Genomic DNA, 14,118 nt, shown 5'->3' on the forward strand with positions numbered 1-14,118 from the left:
CCTCTGCTGCTCTCAGGCTACAGGAATTCCATATGGAGTGGAAGCCTACTCCAAGTTACACAACACTTGGAAGCAGCTTCCCTCTACAGTCAACATACAGAAATGCTGGCAACTGCATCTCTCTACACTTAGGTTACAGAGGTCCCATAAGCTGCTTCCGAAACACTCAGGCTACAGGAATCCCAAATACAGCGTATGCATACTCCCAGCCTACAGAACTCATGGCAACGGCTTCTCTCTTCATTCAACGTACAGAACTCCTGGAACCTGCATCTCTCTACACTTCGGTTACAGGACGCCCGTAAGCTGCATCTCTTACACGCAGGATACAGAAAACCCGCATCCTGCGAATGCCTACGTAAACGCTACAGAATTCCAGGAAACAGCTTGTGTCTACACCAAGGATAGAGAACTGCTGTAAACGGTGTCTCTCTACATCCGGTAAACAGAGAGCTCCCATAAGCTGCGTCTCCTACAGCATAGGATACAGCAAACCCGCATATTGTGAATGCCAAATCCATGGTACAGAAGTACCGTAAAGTGCTTTTCCCTGCACCCAGATACCGAACTCCGCTCAACTGCATTTCTCTACACCCAGGTTACAGAACTCCCATAAGCTGCCTCTGCTGCACTCAGGCTACAGGAATCCCAAACACAGCGTATGCCTACTCCAAGGCTACAGGACTCTTTGAACTGCTTCTCTCTACACCCAGGATACAGCACTTGGGAAAACTTCGTCTCACTACATCCAGGAGACAGAGCTCCTGTAAGCTGCTTCTCCTACACCGAGGCTACAGTAAACCTACATTTGGCATATGCCTAATTTCAGGATACAGAAGTCCCGTAAACTGCTTCTCCCTACACCCAGATACAGAACTCTGGTAAACTGCGTCTCTGTACATCCAGGGGACTGACCTTCCATAAGCTGCGTCTGCCACACTCAGGCTACAAGGAATACCTGTAAGCCTACTCCAAGTTACACAACACTTGGAAGCAGCTTCCCTCTACATTCAACATATGGAAATGCTGGCAACTGCATCTCTCTACACTTAGGTTACAGAGGTCCCCAAAGCTGCATCGCCTACACGCGGGATACAGAAAACCCGCATCGAGCGCATGCCTAAGTCCAGGCTAAAGAACTCCAGTAAACAGCTCGTGTCTACAGCAAGGATAGAGAACTGCTGTCGACGGCGTCTCCCTAAATCCAGTTAACAGAGCTCCCGTAAGCTGCGCCTCCTACGCTCAGGATACGGAAAACCCGCAGAGAGCGCATGCCTGATTCCAGGCTACAGAATTCTGATAAACAGCCTCTCTCTACATTCATCCGACAGAACTACTGGAAACTATCTCTCTCTCTCTCTCTACCCAGGTTACAGAACTCCCATAAGCTGCCTCTGCTGCTCTCAGGCTACAGGAATTCCATATGGAGTGGAAGCCTACTCCAAGTTACACAACACTTGGAAGCAGCTTCCCTCTACAGTCAACATACAGAAATGCTGGCAACTGCATCTCTCTACACTTAGGTTACAGAGGTCCCATAAGCTGCTTCCGAAACACTCAGGCTACAGGAATCCCAAATACAGCGTATGCATACTCCCAGCCTACAGAACTCATGGCAACGGCTTCTCTCTTCATTCAACGTACAGAACTCCTGGAACCTGCATCTCTCTACACTTCGGTTACAGGACGCCCGTAAGCTGCATCTCTTACACGCAGGATACAGAAAACCCGCATCCTGCGAATGCCTACGTAAACGCTACAGAATTCCAGGAAACAGCTTGTGTCTACACCAAGGATAGAGAACTGCTGTAAACGGTGTCTCTCTACATCCGGTAAACAGAGAGCTCCCATAAGCTGCGTCTCCTACAGCATAGGATACAGCAAACCCGCATATTGTGAATGCCAAATCCATGGTACAGAAGTACCGTAAAGTGCTTTTCCCTGCACCCAGATACCGAACTCCGCTCAACTGCATTTCTCTACACCCAGGTTACAGAACTCCCATAAGCTGCCTCTGCTGCACTCAGGCTACAGGAATCCCAAACACAGCGTATGCCTACTCCAAGGCTACAGAACTCTTTGAACTGCTTCTCTCTACACCCAGGATACAGCACTTGGGAAAACTTCGTCTCACTACATCCAGGAGACAGAGCTCCTGTAAGCTGCTTCTCCTACACCGAGGCTACAGTAAACCTACATTTGGCATATGCCTAATTTCAGGATACAGAAGTCCCGTAAACTGCTTCTCCCTACACCCAGATACAGAACTCTGGTAAACTGCGTCTCTGTACATCCAGGGGACTGACCTTCCATAAGCTGCGTCTGCCACACTCAGGCTACAAGGAATACCTGTAAGCCTACTCCAAGTTACACAACACTTGGAAGCAGCTTCCCTCTACATTCAACATATGGAAATGCTGGCAACTGCATCTCTCTACACTTAGGTTACAGAGGTCCCCAAAGCTGCATCGCCTACACGCGGGATACAGAAAACCCGCATCGAGCGCATGCCTAAGTCCAGGCTAAAGAACTCCAGTAAACAGCTCGTGTCTACAGCAAGGATAGAGAACTGCTGTCAACGGCGTCTCCCTAAATCCAGTTAACAGAGCTCCCGTAAGCTGCGCCTCCTACGCTCAGGATACGGAAAACCCGCAGAGAGCGCATGCCTGATTCCAGGCTACAGAATTCTGATAAACAGCTTCTCTCTACATTCATCCTACAGAACTACTGGAAACTATCTCTCTCTCTCTCTCTACCCAGGTTACAGAACTCCCATAAGCTGCCTCTGCTGCTCTCAGGCTACAGGAATTCCATATGGAGTGGAAGCCTACTCCAAGTTACACAACACTTGGAAGCAGCTTCCCTCTACAGTCAACATACAGAAATGCTGGCAACTGCATCTCTCTACACTTAGGTTACAGAGGTCCCATAAGCTGCTTCCGAAACACTCAGGCTACAGGAATCCCAAATACAGCGTATGCATACTCCCAGCCTACAGAACTCATGGCAACGGCTTCTCTCTTCATTCAACGTACAGAACTCCTGGAACCTGCATCTCTCTACACTTCGGTTACAGGACGCCCGTAAGCTGCATCTCTTACACGCAGGATACAGAAAACCCGCATCCTGCGAATGCCTACGTAAACGCTACAGAATTCCAGGAAACAGCTTGTGTCTACACCAAGGATAGAGAACTGCTGTAAACGGTGTCTCTCTACATCCGGTAAACAGAGAGCTCCCATAAGCTGCGTCTCCTACAGCATAGGATACAGCAAACCCGCATATTGTGAATGCCAAATCCATGGTACAGAAGTACCGTAAAGTGCTTTTCCCTGCACCCAGATACCGAACTCCGCTCAACTGCATTTCTCTACACCCAGGTTACAGAACTCCCATAAGCTGCCTCTGCTGCACTCAGGCTACAGGAATCCCAAACACAGCGTATGCCTACTCCAAGGCTACAGAACTCTTTGAACTGCTTCTCTCTACACCCAGGATACAGCACTTGGGAAAACTTCGTCTCACTACATCCAGGAGACAGAGCTCCTGTAAGCTGCTTCTCCTACACCGAGGCTACAGTAAACCTACATTTGGCATATGCCTAATTTCAGGATACAGAAGTCCCGTAAACTGCTTCTCCCTACACCCAGATACAGAACTCTGGTAAACTGCGTCTCTGTACATCCAGGGGACTGACCTTCCATAAGCTGCGTCTGCCACACTCAGGCTACAAGGAATACCTGTAAGCCTACTCCAAGTTACACAACACTTGGAAGCAGCTTCCCTCTACATTCAACATATGGAAATGCTGGCAACTGCATCTCTCTACACTTAGGTTACAGAGGTCCCCAAAGCTGCATCGCCTACACGCGGGATACAGAAAACCCGCATCGAGCGCATGCCTAAGTCCAGGCTAAAGAACTCCAGTAAACAGCTCGTGTCTACAGCAAGGATAGAGAACTGCTGTCAACGGCGTCTCCCTAAATCCAGTTAACAGAGCTCCCGTAAGCTGCGCCTCCTACGCTCAGGATACGGAAAACCCGCAGAGAGTGCATGCCTGATTCCAGGCTACAGAATTCTGATAAACAGCTTCTCTCTACATTCATCCTACAGAACTACTGGAAACTATCTCTCTCTCTCTCTCTACCCAGGTTACAGAACTCCCATAAGCTGCCTCTGCTGCTCTCAGGCTACAGGAATTCCATATGGAGTGGAAGCCTACTCCAAGTTACACAACACTTGGAAGCAGCTTCCCTCTACAGTCAACATACAGAAATGCTGGCAACTGCATCTCTCTACACTTAGGTTACAGAGGTCCCATAAGCTGCTTCCGAAACACTCAGGCTACAGGAATCCCAAATACAGCGTATGCATACTCCCAGCCTACAGAACTCATGGCAACGGCTTCTCTCTTCATTCAACGTACAGAACTCCTGGAACCTGCATCTCTCTACACTTCGGTTACAGGACGCCCGTAAGCTGCATCTCTTACACGCAGGATACAGAAAACCCGCATCCTGCGAATGCCTACGTAAACGCTACAGAATTCCAGGAAACAGCTTGTGTCTACACCAAGGATAGAGAACTGCTGTAAACGGTGTCTCTCTACATCCGGTAAACAGAGAGCTCCCATAAGCTGCGTCTCCTACAGCATAGGATACAGCAAACCCGCATATTGTGAATGCCAAATCCATGGTACAGAAGTACCGTAAAGTGCTTTTCCCTGCACCCAGATACCGAACTCCGCTCAACTGCATTTCTCTACACCCAGGTTACAGAACTCCCATAAGCTGCCTCTGCTGCACTCAGGCTACAGGAATCCCAAACACAGCGTATGCCTACTCCAAGGCTACAGAACTCTTTGAACTGCTTCTCTCTACACCCAGGATACAGCACTTGGGAAAACTTCGTCTCACTACATCCAGGAGACAGAGCTCCTGTAAGCTGCTTCTCCTACACCGAGGCTACAGTAAACCTACATTTGGCATATGCCTAATTTCAGGATACAGAAGTCCCGTAAACTGCTTCTCCCTACACCCAGATACAGAACTCTGGTAAACTGCGTCTCTGTACATCCAGGGGACTGACCTTCCATAAGCTGCGTCTGCCACACTCAGGCTACAAGGAATACCTGTAAGCCTACTCCAAGTTACACAACACTTGGAAGCAGCTTCCCTCTACATTCAACATATGGAAATGCTGGCAACTGCATCTCTCTACACTTAGGTTACAGAGGTCCCCAAAGCTGCATCGCCTACACGCGGGATACAGAAAACCCGCATCGAGCGCATGCCTAAGTCCAGGCTAAAGAACTCCAGTAAACAGCTCGTGTCTACAGCAAGGATAGAGAACTGCTGTCAACGGCGTCTCCCTAAATCCAGTTAACAGAGCTCCCGTAAGCTGCGCCTCCTACGCTCAGGATACGGAAAACCCGCAGAGAGCGCATGCCTGATTCCAGGCTACAGAATTCTGATAAACAGCTTCTCTCTACATTCATCCTACAGAACTACTGGAAACTATCTCTCTCTCTCTCTCTACCCAGGTTACAGAACTCCCATAAGCTGCCTCTGCTGCTCTCAGGCTACAGGAATTCCATATGGAGTGGAAGCCTACTCCAAGTTACACAACACTTGGAAGCAGCTTCCCTCTACAGTCAACATACAGAAATGCTGGCAACTGCATCTCTCTACACTTAGGTTACAGAGGTCCCATAAGCTGCTTCCGAAACACTCAGGCTACAGGAATCCCAAATACAGCGTATGCATACTCCCAGCCTACAGAACTCATGGCAACGGCTTCTCTCTTCATTCAACGTACAGAACTCCTGGAACCTGCATCTCTCTACACTTCGGTTACAGGACGCCCGTAAGCTGCATCTCTTACACGCAGGATACAGAAAACCCGCATCCTGCGAATGCCTACGTAAACGCTACAGAATTCCAGGAAACAGCTTGTGTCTACACCAAGGATAGAGAACTGCTGTAAACGGTGTCTCTCTACATCCGGTAAACAGAGAGCTCCCATAAGCTGCGTCTCCTACAGCATAGGATACAGCAAACCCGCATATTGTGAATGCCAAATCCATGGTACAGAAGTACCGTAAAGTGCTTTTCCCTGCACCCAGATACCGAACTCCGCTCAACTGCATTTCTCTACACCCAGGTTACAGAACTCCCATAAGCTGCCTCTGCTGCACTCAGGCTACAGGAATCCCAAACACAGCGTATGCCTACTCCAAGGCTACAGAACTCTTTGAACTGCTTCTCTCTACACCCAGGATACAGCACTTGGGAAAACTTCGTCTCACTACATCCAGGAGACAGAGCTCCTGTAAGCTGCTTCTCCTACACCGAGGCTACAGTAAACCTACATTTGGCATATGCCTAATTTCAGGATACAGAAGTCCCGTAAACTGCTTCTCCCTACACCCAGATACAGAACTCTGGTAAACTGCGTCTCTGTACATCCAGGGGACTGACCTTCCATAAGCTGCGTCTGCCACACTCAGGCTACAAGGAATACCTGTAAGCCTACTCCAAGTTACACAACACTTGGAAGCAGCTTCCCTCTACATTCAACATATGGAAATGCTGGCAACTGCATCTCTCTACACTTAGGTTACAGAGGTCCCCAAAGCTGCATCGCCTACACGCGGGATACAGAAAACCCGCATCGAGCGCATGCCTAAGTCCAGGCTAAAGAACTCCAGTAAACAGCTCGTGTCTACAGCAAGGATAGAGAACTGCTGTCAACGGCGTCTCCCTAAATCCAGTTAACAGAGCTCCCGTAAGCTGCGCCTCCTACGCTCAGGATACGGAAAACCCGCAGAGAGCGCATGCCTGATTCCAGGCTACAGAATTCTGATAAACAGCTTCTCTCTACATTCATCCTACAGAACTACTGGAAACTATCTCTCTCTCTCTCTCTACCCAGGTTACAGAACTCCCATAAGCTGCCTCTGCTGCTCTCAGGCTACAGGAATTCCATATGGAGTGGAAGCCTACTCCAAGTTACACAACACTTGGAAGCAGCTTCCCTCTACAGTCAACATACAGAAATGCTGGCAACTGCATCTCTCTACACTTAGGTTACAGAGGTCCCATAAGCTGCTTCCGAAACACTCAGGCTACAGGAATCCCAAATACAGCGTATGCATACTCCCAGCCTACAGAACTCATGGCAACGGCTTCTCTCTTCATTCAACGTACAGAACTCCTGGAACCTGCATCTCTCTACACTTCGGTTACAGGACGCCCGTAAGCTGCATCTCTTACACGCAGGATACAGAAAACCCGCATCCTGCGAATGCCTACGTAAACGCTACAGAATTCCAGGAAACAGCTTGTGTCTACACCAAGGATAGAGAACTGCTGTAAACGGTGTCTCTCTACATCCGGTAAACAGAGAGCTCCCATAAGCTGCGTCTCCTACAGCATAGGATACAGCAAACCCGCATATTGTGAATGCCAAATCCATGGTACAGAAGTACCGTAAAGTGCTTTTCCCTGCACCCAGATACCGAACTCCGCTCAACTGCATTTCTCTACACCCAGGTTACAGAACTCCCATAAGCTGCCTCTGCTGCACTCAGGCTACAGGAATCCCAAACACAGCGTATGCCTACTCCAAGGCTACAGAACTCTTTGAACTGCTTCTCTCTACACCCAGGATACAGCACTTGGGAAAACTTCGTCTCACTACATCCAGGAGACAGAGCTCCTGTAAGCTGCTTCTCCTACACCGAGGCTACAGTAAACCTACATTTGGCATATGCCTAATTTCAGGATACAGAAGTCCCGTAAACTGCTTCTCCCTACACCCAGATACAGAACTCTGGTAAACTGCGTCTCTGTACATCCAGGGGACTGACCTTCCATAAGCTGCGTCTGCCACACTCAGGCTACAAGGAATACCTGTAAGCCTACTCCAAGTTACACAACACTTGGAAGCAGCTTCCCTCTACATTCAACATATGGAAATGCTGGCAACTGCATCTCTCTACACTTAGGTTACAGAGGTCCCCAAAGCTGCATCGCCTACACGCGGGATACAGAAAACCCGCATCGAGCGCATGCCTAAGTCCAGGCTAAAGAACTCCAGTAAACAGCTCGTGTCTACAGCAAGGATAGAGAACTGCTGTCAACGGCGTCTCCCTAAATCCAGTTAACAGAGCTCCCGTAAAATGCGCCTCCTACGCTCAGGATACGGAAAACCCGCAGAGAGCGCATGCCTGATTCCAGGCTACAGAATTCTGATAAACAGCTTCTCTCTACATTCATCCTACAGAACTACTGGAAACTATCTCTCTCTCTCTCTCTACCCAGGTTACAGAACTCCCATAAGCTGCCTCTGCTGCTCTCAGGCTACAGGAATTCCATATGGAGTGGAAGCCTACTCCAAGTTACACAACACTTGGAAGCAGCTTCCCTCTACAGTCAACATACGGAAATGCTGGCAACTGCATCTCTCTACACTTAGGTTACAGAGGTCCCATAAGCTGCTTCCGAAACACTCAGGCTACAGGAATCCCAAATACAGCGTATGCATACTCCCAGCCTACAGAACTCATGGCAACGGCTTCTCTCTTCATTCAACGTACAGAACTCCTGGAACCTGCATCTCTCTACACTTCGGTTACAGGACGCCCGTAAGCTGCATCTCTTACACGCAGGATACAGAAAACCCGCATCCTGCGAATGCCTACGTAAACGCTACAGAATTCCAGGAAACAGCTTGTGTCTACACCAAGGATAGAGAACTGCTGTAAACGGTGTCTCTCTACATCCGGTAAACAGAGAGCTCCCATAAGCTGCGTCTCCTACAGCATAGGATACAGCAAACCCGCATATTGTGAATGCCAAATCCATGGTACAGAAGTACCGTAAAGTGCTTTTCCCTGCACCCAGATACCGAACTCCGCTCAACTGCATTTCTCTACACCCAGGTTACAGAACTCCCATAAGCTGCCTCTGCTGCACTCAGGCTACAGGAATCCCAAACACAGCGTATGCCTACTCCAAGGCTACAGAACTCTTTGAACTGCTTCTCTCTACACCCAGGATACAGCACTTGGGAAAACTTCGTCTCACTACATCCAGGAGACAGAGCTCCTGTAAGCTGCTTCTCCTACACCGAGGCTACAGTAAACCTACATTTGGCATATGCCTAATTTCAGGATACAGAAGTCCCGTAAACTGCTTCTCCCTACACCCAGATACAGAACTCTGGTAAACTGCGTCTCTGTACATCCAGGGGACTGACCTTCCATAAGCTGCGTCTGCCACACTCAGGCTACAAGGAATACCTGTAAGCCTACTCCAAGTTACACAACACTTGGAAGCAGCTTCCCTCTACATTCAACATATGGAAATGCTGGCAACTGCATCTCTCTACACTTAGGTTACAGAGGTCCCCAAAGCTGCATCGCCTACACGCGGGATACAGAAAACCCGCATCGAGCGCATGCCTAAGTCCAGGCTAAAGAACTCCAGTAAACAGCTCGTGTCTACAGCAAGGATAGAGAACTGCTGTCAACGGCGTCTCCCTAAATCCAGTTAACAGAGCTCCCGTAAGCTGCGCCTCCTACGCTCAGGATACGGAAAACCCGCAGAGAGCGCATGCCTGATTCCAGGCTACAGAATTCTGATAAACAGCTTCTCTCTACATTCATCCGACAGAACTACTGGAAACTATCTCTCTCTCTCTCTCTACCCAGGTTACAGAACTCCCATAAGCTGCCTCTGCTGCTCTCAGGCTACAGGAATTCCATATGGAGTGGAAGCCTACTCCAAGTTACACAACACTTGGAAGCAGCTTCCCTCTACAGTCAACATACAGAAATGCTGGCAACTGCATCTCTCTACACTTAGGTTACAGAGGTCCCATAAGCTGCTTCCGAAACACTCAGGCTACAGGAATCCCAAATACAGCGTATGCATACTCCCAGCCTACAGAACCCATGGCAACGGCTTCTCTCTTCATTCAACGTACAGAACTCCTGGAACCTGCATCTCTCTACACTTCGGTTACAGGACGCCCGTAAGCTGCATCTCTTACACGCAGGATACAGAAAACCCGCATCCTGCGAATGCCTACGTAAACGCTACAGAATTCCAGGAAACAGCTTGTGTCTACACCAAGGATAGAGAACTGCTGTAAATGGTGTCTCTCTACATCCGGTAAACAGAGAGCTCCCATAAGCTGCGTCTCCTACAGCATAGGATACAGCAAACCCGCATATTGTGAATGCCAAATCCATGGTACAGAAGTACCGTAAAGTGCTTTTCCCTGCACCCAGATACCGAACTCCGCTCAACTGCATTTCTCTACACCCAGGTTACAGAACTCCCATAAGCTGCCTCTGCTGCACTCAGGCTACAGGAATCCCAAACACAGCGTATGCCTACTCCAAGGCTACAGAACTCTTTGAACTGCTTCTCTCTACACCCAGGATACAGCACTTGGGAAAACTTCGTCTCACTACATCCAGGAGACAGAGCTCCTGTAAGCTGCTTCTCCTACACCGAGGCTACAGTAAACCTACATTTGGCATATGCCTAATTTCAGGATACAGAAGTCCCGTAAACTGCTTCTCCCTACACCCAGATACAGAACTCTGGTAAACTGCGTCTCTGTACATCCAGGGGACTGACCTTCCGTAAGCTGCGTCTGCCACACTCAGGCTACAAGGAATACCTGTAAGCCTACTCCAAGTTACACAACACTTGGAAGCAGCTTCCCTCTACATTCAACATATGGAAATGCTGGCAACTGCATCTCTCTACACTTAGGTTACAGAGGTCCCCAAAGCTGCATCGCCTACACGCGGGATACAGAAAACCCGCATCGAGCGCATGCCTAAGTCCAGGCTAAAGAACTCCAGTAAACAGCTCGTGTCTACAGCAAGGATAGAGAACTGCTGTCAACGGCGTCTCCCTAAATCCAGTTAACAGAGCTCCCGTAAAATGCGCCTCCTACGCTCAGGATACGGAAAACCCGCAGAGAGCGCATGCCTGATTCCAGGCTACAGAATTCTGATAAACAGCTTCTCTCTACATTCATCCTACAGAACTACTGGAAACTATCTCTCTCTCTCTCTCTACCCAGGTTACAGAACTCCCATAAGCTGCCTCTGCTGCTCTCAGGCTACAGGAATTCCATATGGAGTGGAAGCCTACTCCAAGTTACACAACACTTGGAAGCAGCTTCCCTCTACAGTCAACATACAGAAATGCTGGCAACTGCATCTCTCTACACTTAGGTTACAGAGGTCCCATAAGCTGCTTCCGAAACACTCAGGCTACAGGAATCCCAAATACAGCGTATGCATACTCCCAGCCTACAGAACTCATGGCAACGGCTTCTCTCTTCATTCAACGTACAGAACTCCTGGAACCTGCATCTCTCTACACTTCGGTTACAGGACGCCCGTAAGCTGCATCTCTTACACGCAGGATACAGAAAACCCGCATCCTGCGAATGCCTACGTAAACGCTACAGAATTCCAGGAAACAGCTTGTGTCTACACCAAGGATAGAGAACTGCTGTAAACGGTGTCTCTCTACATCCGGTAAACAGAGAGCTCCCATAAGCTGCGTCTCCTACAGCATAGGATACAGCAAACCCGCATATTGTGAATGCCAAATCCATGGTACAGAAGTACCGTAAAGTGCTTTTCCCTGCACCCAGATACCGAACTCCGCTCAACTGCATTTCTCTACACCCAGGTTACAGAACTCCCATAAGCTGCCTCTGCTGCACTCAGGCTACAGGAATCCCAAACACAGCGTATGCCTACTCCAAGGCTACAGAACTCTTTGAACTGCTTCTCTCTACACCCAGGATACAGCACTTGGGAAAACTTCGTCTCACTACATCCAGGAGACAGAGCTCCTGTAAGCTGCTTCTCCTACACCGAGGCTACAGTAAACCTACATTTGGCATATGCCTAATTTCAGGATACAGAAGTCCCGTAAACTGCTTCTCCCTACACCCAGATACAGAACTCTGGTAAACTGCGTCTCTGTACATCCAGGGGACTGACCTTCCATAAGCTGCGTCTGCCACACTCAGGCTACAAGGAATACCTGTAAGCCTACTCCAAGTTACAGAACACTTGGAAGCAGCTTCCCTCTACATTCAACATATGGAAATGCTGGCAACTGCATCTCTCTACACTTAGGTTACAGAGGTCCCCAAAGCTGCATCGCCTACACGCGGGATACAGAAAACCCGCATCGAGCGCATGCCTAAGTCCAGGCTAAAGAACTCCAGTAAACAGCTCGTGTCTACAGCAAGGATAGAGAACTGCTGTCAACGGCGTCTCCCTAAATCCAGTTAACAGAGCTCCCGTAAGCTGCGCCTCCTACGCTCAGGATACGGAAAACCCGCAGAGAGCGCATGCCTGATTCCAGGCTACAGAATTCTGATAAACAGCTTCTCTCTACATTCATCCGACAGAACTACTGGAAACTATCTCTCTCTCTCTCTCTACCCAGGTTACAGAACTCCCATAAGCTGCCTCTGCTGCTCTCAGGCTACAGGAATTCCATATGGAGTGGAAGCCTACTCCAAGTTACACAACACTTGGAAGCAGCTTCCCTCTACAGTCAACATACAGAAATGCTGGCAACTGCATCTCTCTACACTTAGGTTACAGAGGTCCCATAAGCTGCTTCCGAAACACTCAGGCTACAGGAATCCCAAATACAGCGTATGCATACTCCCAGCCTACAGAACTCATGGCAACGGCTTCTCTCTTCATTCAACGTACAGAACTCCTGGAACCTGCATCTCTCTACACTTCGGTTACAGGACGCCCGTAAGCTGCATCTCTTACACGCAGGATACAGAAAACCCGCATCCTGCGAATGCCTACGTAAACGCTACAGAATTCCAGGAAACAGCTTGTGTCTACACCAAGGATAGAGAACTGCTGTAAACGGTGTCTCTCTACATCCGGTAAACAGAGAGCTCCCATAAGCTGCGTCTCCTACAGCATAGGATACAGCAAACCCGCATATTGTGAATGCCAAATCCATGGTACAGAAGTACCGTAAAGTGCTTTTCCCTGCACCCAGATACCGAACTCCGCTCAACTGCATTTCTCTACACCCAGGTTACAGAACTCCCATAAGCTGCCTCTGCTGCACTCAGGCTACAGGAATCCCAAACACAGCGCATGCCTACTCCAAGGCTACAGGACTCTTTGAACTGCTTCTCTCTACACCCAGGATACAGCACTTCGGAAAACTTCGTCTCACTACATCCAGGAGACAGAGCTCCTGTAAGCTGCTTCTCCTACACCGAGGCTACAGTAAGCCTACATTTGGCATATGCCTAATTTCAGGATACAGAAGTCCCGTAAACTGCTTCTCCCTACACCCAGATACAGAACTCTGGTAAACTGCGTCTCTGTACATCCAGGGGACTGACCTTCCGTAAGCTGCGTCTGCCACACTCAGGCTACAAGGAATACCTGTAAGCCTACTCCAAGTTACACAACACTTGGAAGCAGCTTCCCTCTACATTCAACATATGGAAATGCTGGCAACTGCATCTCTCTACACTTAGGTTACAGAGGTCCCCAAAGCTGCATCGCCTACACGCGGGATACAGAAAACCCGCATCGAGCGCATGCCTAAGTCCAGGCTAAAGAACTCCAGTAAACAGCTCGTGTCTACAGCAAGGATAGAGAACTGCTGTCAACGGCGTCTCCCTAAATCCAGTTAACAGAGCTCCCGTAAGCTGCGCCTCCTACGCTCAGGATACGGAAAACCCGCAGAGAGCGCATGCCTGATTCCAGGCTACAGAATTCTGATAAACAGCTTCTCTCTACATTCATCCGACAGAACTACTGGAAACTATCTCTCTCTCTCTCTCTACCCAGGTTACAGAACTCCCATAAGCTGCCTCTGCTGCTCTCAGGCTACAGGAATTCCATATGGAGTGGAAGCCTACTCCAAGTTACACAACACTTGGAAGCAGCTTCCCTCTACAGTCAACATACAGAAATGCTGGCAACTGCATCTCTCTACACTTAGGTTACAGAGGTCCCATAAGCTGCTTCCGAAACACTCAGGCTACAGGAATCCCAAATACAGCGTATGCATACTCCCA

The sequence above is a fragment of the Lepus europaeus genome, chromosome 12, assembly GCF_033115175.1.
Source record: "Lepus europaeus isolate LE1 chromosome 12, mLepTim1.pri, whole genome shotgun sequence".
Classification (NCBI taxonomy): domain Eukaryota; kingdom Metazoa; phylum Chordata; class Mammalia; order Lagomorpha; family Leporidae; genus Lepus; species Lepus europaeus.